Here is a 13,964-nt window from a genome sequence, read left to right as displayed (position 1 = left end):
TTTCTGTTGTAATTTCCATAAATGTTGACAGTGTTATGAATACTTTTGAAAGCTAGTTGTATACATCCTTACTTGTATTAAATATGGGAACTCCCATACTTGTCACCTAATAGTGAACTATACCGTAGGGCGATAGAGCGCACCTGTATATAGGCCGCACCCACTCTATTTTAAAAAAATAAAATAAAAAAAATGATACACAAGCCGCACTGGTCCATAAGCCACAGATGTTTATGTTAAAAAATGTAATAATTACTGCATGTACAGAACGATTTCTTACTGAAAATGTACATGTATGTACTTGAACAGGTGTTTTGTGAACAGTGCCTTTTAACACGGCAGCAACTTTGCTCATTAAAACTGAACGCAACCAAGACGGTATTTATTTACCGTAATTTTTCCCGTGTTTGAAACCACAAGTCACTTTAATCGTCTTCACTGAAACCCATGAAGTCTTCTTCTTCGGTGTCGGAGTTGAACAGCCTCAGAAGCGCGTTATCACACCTATCTCCATCCGTCTCGCTCTCTGTGTCCTCCTCCGCTGAAGTTGGCTCTGAAGGTGCGCCGCTCTCCGTGCGCAGCAGTCCTGCCTTTCGGAACCCGTTGATAATGGTGGATTCTTTCACAGCACTCCACGCTGTTAGGATCCACTGAAAAACATCAGAAAATGATGCTTTTCGCATGCGGCCGGTTTTTGTGAACAACTTTTCACCGCTGTCATCCAAGTCTCCCATTCAGCCCGGAGTGCCGTTTTAAATGCCCGATTCACGCTGATGTCAAGCGGCTGCAAATACTTTGTTGTACCTCCAGGAATCACAGCTGGGATGGAGTTAGTTTTCTTGATCGCTGCTTTCACAGAATCTGTGATGTGGGCCTTATGCTGTCCGATTGAGTTTTCTTGTATTTTTTTTAATCGACGAACTTGTGGAAGTTTTCCAATTTTTCCTGGTAGTCGGGGGGGATTTGCTGACAGACGGTGGTCCGTGCCCTGATGGACAAGTTTTTACGTTTCATAACTCTGAAACACCATGACAGCCCCGCTTTGAAATCGTCAATTTTCATTTTGCGGGCGATTGTTTTGGCTTTCAGTCGGATTTGTACAGTGGATACACCTCGGCCACCCGCTCTCTGTGTGTTTACCCAGTCCTCCAGGACATTTTCCAATTCAGGCCATCTGCTTTTATGTCCTCTGAAAGCTTTTCGTGACTTTTGGCATTGCATGAGCTCTTCCCGTTGCCGCCTCCAGCGTCTCACCATTGATTCATTTATGCTAAGCTTACGTGCAGCAGCGCGGTTTCCTTCCTGGGTTGCAATCTCAATGGCCTTCAACTTAAAACTTGCATCATATGAAGTTCTCCGAGTGGTTTCCATGATGATTGAGAGATGCCTTGAAAATAATTCCTGATTAACAATTTATTGAGTGTGATCTAACTGCTAAAGAAAAAAATAGCGTTTGCTTTCCCGCTTCGCATTGATTTTGTGTCTTTTATTTTTTATTCTACTTCCGGTTGGAGCGCCCCTAGCGGTGGAAGACAAATCCACAAAACAGCCGCACCTTTATATAAGCTGCACAGTTCAAAACTTAGGAAAAAAAATACGGTAATATGGCTTCAGTTATTTTTTTTTAAACATGACACAACTCAAAAGTCAAACGATCTTCCTCATTGATTACATGTCACTTAACCAGACATACCGTATTTTTCGGACTATAAGTCGCACCGGAGTATAAGTCGCAGGGGCCAAAAAATGCATAATGAAGAAGAAAAAACCATACATAAGTCGCACTGGAGTATAAGTCGCATTTTTTTCAAGTAATTTATTTTACAAACTGGTTGAAAAAAACTATATTACATCATCCTGGAAGGTAAGTTATAACATTCATAAGTGAATAGAAAACAGGCTGAATATGTGTCAACACATATTCACATATTAGCATCATGAAAAAAACGAAAAGGTGTAGCATTTATATAACATAACAGTTTTATTTAACTATAGACTCATCAACTTTGTATCTTTACTGTAATTATTTGCACGCAATCTCACTCCATATCACTAAATCTGTTAAATTCTTCGTCCTCTGTGTCACGTCTGAATAACTAAAGTAAATAAAGTAATTGCATAGATCACCATAAGAGGGCACTCTAGACTTACGGTCCATATCTCATCATTAAAAATTCGTATATAAGTCGCACTGGAGTATAAGTCGCAGGGACATTCAATCTATGAAAAAAACCGCGACTTATAGTCCGGAAAATACGGTAATTGCAGTATTTATTCAAATAAAATTAAGCTTTTTTACATGAGTGGATTTGTAAAATGTAGTTAATATATCCATTAAACATAGTATAGATAAACACCTTATATACATGGACGGTAAAAAGTAAAATTTTGGACCAATTAACAAAAACTCTGTAATTTGTTCCATTTAAAATTATTTGTTCTTATTAAATACAATTTTTAAGTTGAGTAAACAATGAACCCAAATTTTTAATGTGATAAAAATTAATAATTTTAAATGGAACAAATTACAGAACTTTTGTTTATCGATCTGGTGTTTCACATTATCAGTGTAATAGGACCGAATTTCTAATACCTATCAGGGTAAAGTTTGAAATATTTTGGTTTTTCAATAAAATTGATTTCAAATTCCAACATATTGACAGGGTTTGGCTTAGAAACAGGTAAACGGTCTGGATCCAAGTGCAGCAGGTTCTATTTGGCACAGACATGGCAACAGGTGTGATGCACAGCTAAAAGTCCACAAAGCTAAATCAGGGTCAGGCAGGCAGGCATGAGGGCATCAGAGAACAGCCAGAGTGGTCAGAGTCCAGGCGAGGGTCAGGGCAGGCGGCAGACGAAGCATGGTCAGATGAACCAGAAGTTCCGGTCAGGATGAGAACGCTCAGTGAGTGGCAAAAACAAGACTTCGCACTGAGCAGAGCTAAATACTGCTGGGAGTGATTACTGATGGGAACCAGCTGTGAAGCTCCTGTCCTGGACAGCAGGGTCTGATGGTAAGTGTGGAGAACCAGGAAGTGCTAGAACTCTGGAGATAGTTCCCGCTGAAGGCCGGAAGGGGAGACAAGGGACTGATTCATGACAGTTTTAGCCATGCCTTGGGACTGCAAATTAATCTAGTCACAAGCAAAAGAGCAATGCCCACAGTGTACTTATCCTCTTAATCAGTTTAAAATGTCTAGCGTTGTCATGCATTGTTGCTCAGAGGAACAGCAGTACAATAGCAGTAAAGGTTGCTTCAGACACACGAGGTGTGTATTTGTATGAAGTCCTTTTGTATTAAGGCTAGACATTGTTTTTAATATATTTGTGTACTTTTCTGTTTGGACTGAATGGAAGACAGAAAAGATAGGCAAAGTGGGATAGTTGATTGAATGATTGATTGGTTGGTTTATTTCAAGCATGGATTGAAAAATACAGGACAAAACACACAATTATTTCAAAGTCATTACAGAAACAATTAAATGCATTAATTAGAAATTAGAAAACAAACAAAAATAAAACCTTATGTTGTATGAAGCCCTTTTGCATCTAAGGCTAGACATTGTTTTTAAAATATTTGTGTACTTTTCTGTTTGGACTGGATGGAAGACAGAAAAGATAGGGAAGGTGGGATAGTTGATTGAATGATTGATTGGTTGGTTGGTTTATTTCAAGCATAGATTGAAAAATACAGGACAAAGCACACAACTATTTCAAAGTCATTACAGAAAACATTAAATGCATTGATTAGAAAATAGAAAACAAACAAAAATAAAACACTTATGTCACATCTGGTTCATTAATTTTTTGTGATAATTAACTAAAGTCAAGCAGAGTTTCATTGATTGCTTGAAAAGGAGTGGGAAGAAGTGTTTATATAATCCCACCCCTACTTAATTACTTCATTTCACTGTTTTGCATAATTATGTAATCCGGTTGTTGTTGTTTGTTTTTTTTGTTATTAATTTGTAAAAGTTGAGATGAGGGACAAGGGCACAAGCAAGGAAAATTGCAGTATAGACGGAGAATAGTTAAATGAAAACAGGAGGTTGTAGGATTACAAACAAAAAGAGGCAACAAGTTGCTCAAGCAATCCTGATTACTTTCATTGGTATATCTTTACCTAAAGGACTGGGCTTGCCCAGGTGTTCCAAAGGATAAGGAGGCTCAGAGAAAGCAGGCAAGAACCCAAACCAGCATGGAGCGGTGTTCATGGAGCGGTGTCTGTGGATATCTCAATTAGAATGTAAGGAAGACACATGATGTTGAGAGATCAGGTTTATCTGGTGTGAAGAGTTCTACATCTACAGTATATGTCTGGGTTCGTGTCATCACTCTTAACAGGAGCTATTTCACTCTCACTCCGGCGGCTGTGTCTGTATGGCAGCCGCTTCTGCAGTGTTTCTGTGTCTCTGTGATTGAGTTTGACAGATCAATGTCTCAAATTAACCCGTGAGGGGAAAAGTAAAAACATAAATAATAATAGAGGGATTTTCTTTTATTATTATCTTAATTAAAATAAGCAATATATCACAAGGTTCAGGAGGTCCGTACCGGCTGCTTCCACACCCCAGCAGCGGCTCTCTGTCTGCCAGCATATCGAGCGAGTGAGCTCTGCTGGCTCCCGGGAGGCTGAATAGCTGCAGCCATAGAGCCACCGCGGGGAAAGGCTGGCAGTCTGTCCAGAGTGTATCCCACCTTCACCCAACAGTAGACGGATGAGTTCAGCCCAAGTGGGTTAAGGAAATAGATGGAAGTTCAGGACAGAAACACTAGCGTTGGATTAGTATTCCACCCGCTTTACGAGTCACTGAAAACATCACGTGCCCAAAGCTGAGTTCCTGATTGGCAGATACCATGCGGCGACCTGCCAAAGCTTGGATATTTGAACTGCTGCTGCTAAACCGGTCCGCCGCCTCTGCTGCTCGAATCACCCCGCGGAATTTCAGATCACCTCAATTCACGTAAAAAAAAAAAAAAAAAAAAAATTAAAATAATTAAACAAAAAAGTTACACAAGTAAATTTAAAATAAAAAAAATCATCAAATGATTATGGCAATGCATAAAAAAGAGCAGATTGAATATGTATTTAAGCACATAAAACTGTCAACTGTCATTAATTCCATTTACTTCGCTAAAACTATGTAATCATTTAAGTATGCCACCAGTGTTTGACATCAGAGCACTAATTAAGATAATGAAGCTACATGCGCAAAAAAGTGGTTTCAAAGACGTCACAATTGGTCTCAAAATATACTCAAAATATATTTCTGTTGATTGTCCTTCACATGCATTCTTGTTTGATTGTTTAACATAAACAATTTCAATTCAATTCAAAATGTTTAGTGGGAATAAGTAACAAACATAAAAGAAGATTTGTGTATGAATGCAATGAAGCTAAACAAGACTTTTTACATTTACACTTTCTCCTATATGTCCCTGTACATTCCCTAACAACAATCAGCCTATAAATGGATAAATTATACCCATCTGAAACTGTGTTGGAGTTACAAAAACTCCTGTCAACACTGTTGCCATTACAGATAGCTGCTCTTAAAAATGATTCCCTAACGGATGACATATGGAAAGACTTGGCAGCCTCTTTTTGGAAGCAGAACAAGTTCTGGCCACAGAGTTTGCATCTATGTTTTCAGGTAATTACAGCAGACATGAATGTCCAGAAAGTAACAAATTGAAAACTGATAGATGGCAAAACACAACTGTTGAGGCTTAAGGTTTCTGTATTAAAATAATTTGTTCACGTTTGGTTATGGACATTTTGCTAATTCGATGTTCAAGTTTAAGTGATATGTCATAATTTACAAGAAGTATTTTACCAGTGTGGTTTCTTTCTTGATCTTTTGCCCAAAATATAAAGGAATAACATTACAAACTGTATGGTGAAAGTCATCCACATTTTCTCATTGAAGTATCAGAGAGGGGTTCAAATCCTGTCATCTGTTTGTTAATTTAGTGTTTGTGCATCCCTTTCCTTCGATTCTGTTGAATTCATTTTAGTTCATTTATGAAGCATCATTTCAGATGCAATATCTCAAGGTGCAACACAAAAGGCAAGAAACAAACCAAACAAGACTCTGTGGAAGCCGCATAACTCCAGATCAGACAAAATTGTCTCAACTACATCTGATCAATAACCTTTATGACTGGTTAACAGATTATATTTAAAGTTTGTGTGTGGTTAATCCCTGTACTGAGGAAGAAATGGGTGACAGTGGAGTGGGCTTATTTTAAATGGAACATAAGAAGACATCCTTTAGAACATGTGTTCCCAAATTGGGGTCCGCGGGTCAAATTTGGCCCACCAAAGGTTACATTTTGGCCCGCCAAGTGGTGGTTGCAGAAACCTTGGAGGGTTTAGTTAAAACCTCTTACCCGTTTCCCATTGATTGTCTATGATGTTCCAAAACTCTATGTCTGTAACATACTTTCGGCCTCCGGGTGGCGCTGGCAGAACTTTCTTTGCCTGTGGTTATGGGTGAAATGACCCCCTAGTGAGTCATTTTTATGTGTTAGAAATTCCCAAGAGACTACTGATGCTTTTAGCTGCTTTTTTTAGCTAGCCAAGATGGAGAGATGATGGCAAACGGATAAAGTCAGAAGACCATCTCCACGTCTCTCTTTAAGATCACAGTTTGCTGTTTTCATTGGAAGAAAGTTTGTTTAGATTACTCTTGTTTTTGAATTAAAAATGGTCAGTGAGGTCTTGCTGTTAAAGGTTTCAAAGACTAATGTTTCTTACTTTTTATTCTTATTCATGTGTGTTGTCTTACTGAATGCAGATTAAAAAAAACATATTCTGTATTTTCTCCTTCAATTTCATGACATGCAAAAAAGTATTGTAGTTGGCCCACAGACCCGGACTCCGTTTAGATTTTGGCCTTTTAAGCAAAAAAGTTTGAGCACCCCTGATCTAGAAGAACCAGACTCAGTAAAAGCTGTGAGCTTTTGGGATTTTAGAGGACAGGATAGAAAGATAAACACAGAAATACAGGAACATCCGTAGCAAAATAAAATAAAAAAGGTAAGCTTGTAATTGCAGCACTAAGGAAATAGCAATCAGACAAGGAGAACATGTATGTGACCCTGCTGCTATCCTAGGGACGTTGGGAGAGGGGTCTTCTGGACCCCACAAGATAGTGTGTTGAACTTTTTTTATCAATGATTTTTGATCTTCATTGGTGTCCAATGACCCCTCCTTGAACCGCCACCTTAACGTCGTGGAGGGGTTTGAGTGCTTGGGTGATCTCAGGAGCTATGCTGTCGGGGGCTTCTGCCCCTGGTAGGGTCTCCCATGGCAGACAGGTCCTGAGTGACAAGCAAGACAAAGAGCGGTTCAGAACCCCTTTATGAGTGACAACAGCAGAGATTCCGCTACGTCGCCCGGATTGGCGTCACCGGGGCCCCACCCTGGAGCCAGGCCTGGGGTTGGGGCTCGTAGGCGAGCGCCTGGTGGCCGGGGCTTCTCCCATGGGCCCCAGTCGGGTCCAACCCGAAGGAGCGACGTGGGATCACTCCCCAGTGGGCCCACCACCTGCAGGGGAGCTCTGAAGGGGCCGGTGCATTGTGGTTTGGGTGGCAGTCGAAGGCAAGTGCCTCGGCGGCCCAAACCCCAGTCATGGAATTTGGCTTTTGGGACATGGAATGTCACCTCTCTGGAAGGGAAGGAGCCTGAGCTTGAGCGAGAGGTTGAGAGATACCGGCTAGATATAGTTGGGCTCACCTCCACGCACAGCCTGGGCTCTGAAACTCAGTCCCTCGAGAGAGGCTGGACTCTCTACCACTCTGGAGTTGCCATAGACTGTAAAAATAATGGACTGAGCGAGCAATGAGGTCCCCCATTGGTAATGCATTACTTCCTCTCCTCGCGAAAGTAAGCCGGCGCTTTCACCGTCAATTCCTGAAACGGATACCGCTATTTGCAACCCATCTCCAGCGATTGGTCTGAGTCATGGCTGAGTCATGGAATCTACAGGAAGTACTGTCCCCAATCAGGAGTGAGTTTATTGCAACCGTCCGCCTCTTTCCACGCCTCTACCACGAGACCGCGGGATGTAAACAGCTTCAATAACGGCGGCAAGGGAGAATGGCTTTTTAGGTTTCGTTTTGATCACGTGGTCAGAAATCCTCCGGCTCTTTTCTAAATGACGTCGTTCCTGGTTAAGGTTAGGATTATGGTTATGGTTAGGGTTAGAAAAGCAAATTGTTCGTTTTTTCCCAAATCGTGGAATATGTACGCATTTTACTGAGACTGGGCTGATTGTACAAGTCATTGTTCAAGCCTTTGAGGGAGAACCATTCCAACATTTGATTCTGTAAGCGGTCCTTTGGGATTTACTTACATTTATTCCTTTTTGTTGAGATAAAAGGACCATTTGGTGACGTCGCTGCAAAACGGCGCGTCCCCGTCGCGCGCGCGCCGCAACTCGTCTCTTCACATGCGCGGCCACGTTACCGTCTGATCAGATGCAGGTGAGAAGCGCATTCAGCTGTATTTAAAATAAATAACCATCCTAACAAGTGAACAGCTGGATCTTCTTTCTGTTTGAAAATACCATAAGGTCCTTTAATGTTTCTCTGGCGCTCCTCAGACGGCTGCGTCTAATTAAGGCTGAAGCTGGAAAAGTGCAGCGAATATGAAACTTTGTTTGGTGATTTTATGCGCATATACGCAACGTATAATTTATAAGCTACAATCAAAACAGTGAAATAAAGAAAAACGAACGTTAAACAAACAAAAAAGTCCAAAGCACATAACCTCAGAGTGAAATCTATTTCTACAGAGTAAATCCTCATCTAAAAATGTCGACAGCATGCGCCTCTTGTTGTTTCAAACTGCTGCATCGGTACATTCCATTGAGGAAAACAACAGCAGGACAATGATTGGTAAAGTATTGAATTGTAAAGTAGGTGTTAAAAGGTCTTCACGGACGGCATTGATGAAGTCTGCTCCCATTGGCTACCCGTCATGTGTCAATCAAACGCCCCAGACGGTCGACGTCAGACCCACAAACGCTTATTGAGCCATCTGATTGGTCAATTTATAACTCTAATAACTTGTGATAATGGAAAAAAATCTTTAAAAAAAAATTAGGATTAGAAAAAAGAAGTTAAGCAGAAAACAGCAGAGGAAGAATGATTATGCTGACGTATAAAATGACAGAGAAATAACTGTCTGTTTCCCAATGTAAGTCAATGGGACTTTGGCCTTTTTGAAACCCAGTGGTACTTCCTATATGGAACACGGAAGTAGGGGGGTTTGCTTTTTCCAGTTATTTTATATACAGTCTATGGGAGTTGCCCATGGTGAGAGCCGGGGGGCTGGGGTGGGCTTACTCGTGAGCCCCCAGCTCAGCCGCCAAGTGTTGGAGTTCACACTGGTGGAGGAGAGGGTCGCGTCCCTTCGCCTTCGGGTGTGGGACAGGTCTCTGAATGCGGTTTCGGCTTACGGGCCAAACAGCAGTTCGGGGTACCCGGCCTTCTTGGTGTCTCTTGGAGGGGTACTGGAAAGTCCCCCAACGGGAGGTTCCGTCATCCTCCTGGGGGACTTCAATGCCCATGTGGGTAATGAGAGTGGCACCTGGATGGGCGTGATCAGTAGGAATGGCCTCCCTGACCTGAACCCGAGCGGTGTTTAGTTGTTGGACTTCTGTGCACGTCATAGTTTGTCCATACCAAACACCATGTTCGAACACAAAGGTGTCCATCAATACACCTGGCATCAGGACACCCTAGGTAGGAGATCGATGATCGACTTTGTAGTTGTTTCAGGCGATCTCCGGCCGTGTGTTTTGGACACTTGGGTAAAGAGGAGGGCAGAGCTGTCCACTGATCACTACCTGGTGGTGAGTTGGTTTCGTTGGCTTGGGAGGAGGCCGGAAAGACTCGGCAGACCAAAACATACTGTAAGGGTCTGCTGGAAACGTCTGGCTGAGCCCTCCGTCAGGGAGGTCTTCAACTCCCACATCCGGGAAAGCTTCAAACAGGTACCGAGGGAGGTTGGTGACATTGAGTCCGAGTGGACTATGTTCTCCACTTCTATTGTCTCTGCTGCTTTCCGGAGCTGCGGTCGCAAGGTCTCTGGTGCCCCCAAACCCAGTGGTGGACACCGCAAGTAAGGGATGCCGTCAAGCTTAAGAAGGAGTCCTATCAGGCCTGGCTGGCTTGTGGGACTCTAGAGGCAGCGGCACGGGCTGTGTTGGAGGCAAAAACTCGGCCCTGGGAGGGGTTTGGTGAGGCCATGGAGAAGGACTATTGGTTGGCCTCAAAGAGATTCTGGCAAACCATCCAGCGACTCAGGAGGGGAAAGCAGTTTTCTGCAGGCACCATTTCCAGTGCAGGTGGGGATCTGTTGACCTTAACTGGGGACATTGTCGGGCGGTGGAAGGAATACTTTGAGGATCTCCTCAACCCTGCTGATACGCCTTCTGTTGAGGAAGCAGAGGCTGAGGACACTAAGGTGGAACTGTCCATCACCGAAGCTGAGGTCACTGAGGTAGTCAAAGAGCTCCTCGGTGGCAAGGCTCCGGGGGAGGATGAGGTTCGCCCTGAGTACCTCAAGTCTCTGGATGTTGTGGGAGTGTCTTGGTTGACACGTCTCTGCAGCATTGCGTGGCAGACGGGAACCGTACCTCTGGACTGGCAGACTGGGTTGGTGGTTCCCCTTTTCAAGAAGGGGGACTGGAGGGTGTGTTCCAACTACAGAGGAATCACACTCCTCAGCCTTCCTGGGAAAGTCTATGCAAGGGTACTGGAGAGGAGAGTCCGTCCGATAGTCGAACCACAGATCCAAGAACAACAGTGCGGTTTCCGTCCGGTCGTGGAACAGTGGACCAGCTCTACACCCTCTTCAGAGAGCTGGAGGGTTCGTGGGAGTTCGCTCATCCAGTCCATATGTGTTTTGTGGATTTGGAGAAGGCGTTCGACCACGTTCCCCGTGGTGTCCTGTGGAGGGTGCTCTGAGAGTATGGGGTCCGGAGAGCCTTACTCAGGGCTGCCCGGTCTCTGTACGACCGGAGCAGGAGCTTGGTTCGCATGGCCGGCAGTAAGTCAGACCTGTTCCCAGTGCATGTTGGACTCCGGCAGGGCTGCACTTTATCACCGGTTATGTTCATAGTCTTTATGGACAGAATTTCTAGGCACAGCAAGGGGCCAGAGGGGATCTGGTTTGGGGACCACAGGATTTCCTCTCTGCTCTTTCCAGATGATGTTGTTCTGTTGGCTCCATCAAGCCAGGACCTCCAGCAGGCATTGGAGCAGTTAGCAGTCGAATGTGAAGTGGCTGGGATGAGGGTCGGCACCGCTAAGTCTGGGGCCATGGTTCTTGACTGGAGAAAGGTAGTTTTCCCACTTTCGGTGGGTGGAGTGTTCCTGTCTCAGGCGGAGGGGTTTAAATATCTTGGGATCTTGTTCACGAGTGAGGGAAGATCGGAGCGTGAGATCAACAGGCGGATTGGAGCTGCATCCGCTATTTTGCGGTCGCTGTACCGGTCCGTTGTGGTGAAAAGAGAGCTGAGCCAGAAAGCAAAGCTCTTGATTTAAGGGTTGATCTTCGTTCTAGTACTCACCTATGGTCATGAGCTCTGGGTCGTGACCGAAAGAACGAGATCCCGACAACAAGCGGCTGAAATGAGTTTTTTCAGGAGACTGGCTGGGTGCTCCCATAGAGATAGGGTGAGGAGCTTGGTCACCCAGAGAGAGCTCGGAGTAGAGCCGCTTTTCCTCCGCATGGAGAGGAGCCAGTTGAGGTGGTTCGGGCATATGGTCCGGATGGCTCCTGACGCCTCCCTGGAGAGGTGTTCCGGGCATGTCCCACTGGGCGGAGGCCCCGGGGAAGACCCAGGACACGCTGGAGAGACTATGTTTCTCGGCTGGCCAGGGAATGCCTCGGGGTCCCTCCAGAAGAGCTGGAAGAAGTGGCCGGAGAGAGGGAAGTCTGGGCATCTTTGCTTAGACTGCTGCCCCCGCGACCCGGTCCCGGATGAGGCGGAAGAAGATGGATGGATGGATGGTCTTCCTTTGTCATGGGAGAGATAACACGTCAATGTAAGGGTTGGGTCATCTGGATCCCAAAGATAGCGTGAGGGCTAAACAACTGTTAGAAAGCAAAAGGAAAATAGTAACAAAAGTAGAGAGCAGAAGGAAGAACAAAATCATTTACACTGTTTATAACATGATGAAGCGTTCAACACTTTTGTTGTAGTGCATTGCGATTCTGGCTCAAAACTGAACGACTGCATTGATCCAATTCTGCTTGTTATTATGCTGTGCCGCTAATCTTAGTTTGAGGCTATAAGCTAGCACATGAGGGTCCAAACAGAGGTCTTAGCGGTGGGGAGGGGGCAGATCACTCCGCGTCAACAGTCCCACCCACAAACCAGAATTGTATTTGTAATGAGCTACTGCTGCTGTACATAAAACATGTCTTAAAAATGACAAAGGTTTTTATGATTTTGACTAAAAACTTCATTATCATAATTAAAAGATGATGTGGAATGATTTTACGATGGAAAAAATATGGTTGGACTGGGACTTTAAATTGATAAGTGTCTTGAAGTGGAAGCATTTTAGAGCAGGCAGGAATTCTTGGTCACAGATGACAGAATTGAGTGTTTTGGTTGGCAGGCAGGCAGAGACAAGAGTAGATATCTAAATGCATAATTAAGTAAAACATTCAGGCAACAAGGATTACAAATAATAAAAATAACAACTCAGATATGATTAAAAAAAAATTATAACTAAATGTAAAGCTATATTGTAAACATGTTTCAGAAGTGATAACATTATGAACTAAAGTGGTAATCCAGAGAAACACAATGAATCTGCAAATAAGTTCAACTGAGCATGTGCAGGAAGGATGGAGTATGTTTAGAATAGTGCTGCCACAAACAATTATTTTAATAGTCGACTAATCACTTATTATTTTTTCCTGTGATAATGCTAGTGTGAATGCTGTAAGCTGAATTTGGCCGCTGACAATGCTAGTGCTGATAGCTGAAGATGCTGAAATTGAAAGCTAATAATGCTGAAGCTAATAGCTGAAATCCCTGAAGTTGATAGCCAGCTAAAATATTAGCTAAATGCCAAATTAGTCTAAAAAAAAGCTGAAAAACCCTAAGTTAGCAAAACAGCTAGCATGCAGCTGAAATATAAACTAAACTCTAAAATAGCCTAAAAAAAAGCCTAAATTGGCCAAAATAGCTAGCACACAGCTGAAATATTAGCTAGACTCCAAAATAGCCTAAAAACCAAAAGCCTAAATTAGCCAAAACAGCTAGCAAGTAGCTGAAATGTTAGCTTAACTCCAAATTAGCCTAAAAACTGAAAAAAATCCTAGGTTAGCCAAAATAGCTAGCATGTAGCTGAAATATTAGCTAAACTCCAAAATAGCCTTAAAAAAACCTTAATAAATGCCAAAATAGTCCAAAAATCTAGCAGAATGCCATTATAACTTTCAACTTTACTACACTCTGACTTCATTTAATGTAAAGTAACGACTAATCGACTATTAAATTAGTCATTGACTATTTTAATAGTCGATTAGTCATTGATTAGTAGACTAATCATGGCAGCCCTAGTTTAGGAAAAAAAAGATTTGTTTTTTCTGTTTCAAAAAGTAAAATAAACTAGCACTGAAACAATTCTGAAACTCTACGAGAACTTGACTGCACTTAAAAAATGCGGGCTTCCAGCTTTAACTTGAGGAGGCAGAAACCATCCTGCTACTTGGAAACTCAACTGCAATGATTTACAGTATTTATATAACAAAAACAGAAGGCATTAGACCCAAATCAGCAGGTATTGATGAACCAGAGGGGAAACAAAACTAGAACCAAAACACAAATGAACTTCAATAAAAAAAGACACACACAAGATAAAAGGGGGGCTCCAGATTCCAACTTAAATCCACTGCCTATAAGGTCTCGTGGTATTAAAGTGCCAGGTAT

The sequence above is a fragment of the Oryzias melastigma genome, linkage group LG6, assembly GCF_002922805.2.
Source record: "Oryzias melastigma strain HK-1 linkage group LG6, ASM292280v2, whole genome shotgun sequence".
Taxonomy (NCBI): Eukaryota; Metazoa; Chordata; class Actinopteri; order Beloniformes; family Adrianichthyidae; genus Oryzias; species Oryzias melastigma.
Note: the sequence above shows the minus strand (reverse complement) of the source record.